Here is a 2,294-nt window from a genome sequence, read left to right on the forward strand (position 1 = left end):
TTTTTTTTTTTTTTTTTTTTTTCTTAAGTTCTGGGATACATGTGCGGGATGTGCAGGTTTGTTACCTAGGGAAACATGTACCATGGTGGTTTGCTGCACCTATCAACCCATCCCCTAGGTATTAAGCCCCACATGCATTAGCTATCCTGATGCTCTCCCTCCACCTGCCCCTGCCCACAGACCCCAGGATGTGTTGTTCCCCTCCCTGTGTCCATGTATTCTCATTGTTCAGCTCCCAATTATGAGTAAGAATATGTGGTATTTGGTTTTCTGTTCCTGCATTAGTTTGCTAAGCATAATGGCTTCCAGGTTTATCCATGTACCTGCAAAGGACATGATCTCGTTCCTTTTTATGGCTGCATAGTATTCCATAGTGTATACGTACCACATTTTGTTTATCCAGGCTATCATTGATGGGCATGTGGGTTGATTCCATGTTCTTGGTATTATGAATAGTGCTGCAATGAATATTCGCGTGCACGTATCTTTATAATAGAATGATTTATGTTCCTTTGAGTATATACCCAGTAATGGGATTGCTGGGTCAAATGGAAATCCTGGTTCTAGGTCTTTGAGGAATTGCCACACTGTCTTCCACAATGGTTGAACTAGTTTACATTCCCACCGACAGTGCAAAAGCATTCCTATTCCTACACAGCCTTGCCAGTATTTATTGTTTCTTGACTTTTTAATGATTGCCATTCTTACTGGTGTGAAATGGTATCTCATTGTGGTTTTGATTTGATCACTCTAATGATCAGTGATGTTGAACTTTTTTTCATATGTTTGTTGACCGCATAAATGTCTTCTCTTGAGAAGTTTCTGTTCATGTCTTTTGCCCACTTTTTAATGGGGTTGTTTATATTTTTCTTATAAATTTAAGATCCTTGTAGATTCTGCACATTAGACCGTTGTTAGATGGATAGATTGCAGAAATTTCATCCCATTCTGTAGGTTGTCTGTTCGTTCTAAATATGGTTTCTTTTGCTGTGCAGAACTTCTTTAGCTTAATTAGATTCGATTTGTCAGTTTTTGCAAAGCCCTCTAGTCTCTACTTGTGTAGGTATTTTTTCCTCTTAATGCAGAACTTCCTTTCCTTATTCATTCTCATATTGTATATTCCACGTCATGATTGCATCCTGTTGTGATTTCCTACAGTGTTGATTTGTGCATTCCACTTCATACAGTCTCTGCATTTGACAAACAGGCAGACAAGACAAAGGCTGGGCCACATGCAGCCTCTCAAGCTCTCTGCACCCATCACCCCACAGGCATCTGCATGTGGCCCCTTCTTTAGCCAGCATCCCGCCATCTTGAATCAAGGTTATCAGGAAAGACATTGTCACATGAGATTCACTGTCTATCAGCTTTTCCCTAATTTATTCCATCTAATGACCTTATGAAAATAGGAGGTGAGGTTGGTCAGATTCGATTTGTCTTCAGAACATACATTTGCACTCATATTTATTGCCTTTATTTTTTTTAGAATCCACAAACCGTGGTTAACTTCACTCTGTAATTTTGCTAATGTCATTTCCAGAATCTGTGTCAGTGTTTAAAAACTAAGCAGTTACCTAGTGCCAGTCTTGTGGTATTTTCTCCATTTTCTGTATTTTCCCATGTAGTCTTTGTTGCTTCTGCAGTTTTGTCTGCATCTAATAATACATGAGGCTTACAGGGGCACTTGAAGTCATTTGAAGATGTATTTTCCTTCTTTCCCCTTTATTTCCAGGTTCCAGTTCCTTCATAACCACATTTGTTCAGCCTTTGGGGGTTGAAGAGCATTATACTTGAAGGCAAAATAAAGCATACAAAATTACAGTTAAGTAAATACAACTCCTTCCTGAACCATCTGCTCTAAATTGAAGACCCATCCTTTGCTCCTATTTTTTTCTGCTCCAAAAAAAAATGGCCTTCTGAGATCTTTACTTTTCAGAACCTCAGCCCCTTTTGGGCCAGAGCAGGGCAAATACTTTGCTTAGAGGTCCCTGCCACTCTTCTATATCCATCCTTAAAAACAGGACACTCCTTCCATCATTTGTCACTGGAAATTCTAAGTTGATCGAAGGGTTCTCGTTTAAACTATAGACTCATGTTATTATTTCCTCCCATATGGTATTAGTGAGAGTGTTTATTTTTCTGGACTTCCTTCTCTCCAAAGCCACTTTCCCTGTAATTTCCCTTTCAAACAGTTTGCAATTGTTCTAATATCCAGAGGAGGTCCGTTGAGACCTTCACCGCTCTACACTTTTCTGCTGAGAAAAGACACCTCTTCCCCCCTCCCCCCTCCCCCC

General features: G+C 39.8%; 1 protein-coding gene across 7 annotated transcripts in view; it reads left to right on the forward strand.

Annotated features, from left to right (window-relative positions):
• SLCO3A1 (solute carrier organic anion transporter family member 3A1) overlaps window positions 1-2,294 on the forward strand; it is a 319,916-nt gene that overhangs the window by 200,098 nt on the left and 117,524 nt on the right. The gene's annotated exons all lie outside the window — the stretch shown is intronic.

This window comes from Rhinopithecus bieti, unplaced genomic scaffold (assembly GCF_001698545.2).
Source record: "Rhinopithecus bieti isolate Rb0 unplaced genomic scaffold, ASM169854v2 scaffold_20798, whole genome shotgun sequence".
NCBI classification, from domain to species: Eukaryota; Metazoa; Chordata; class Mammalia; order Primates; family Cercopithecidae; genus Rhinopithecus; species Rhinopithecus bieti.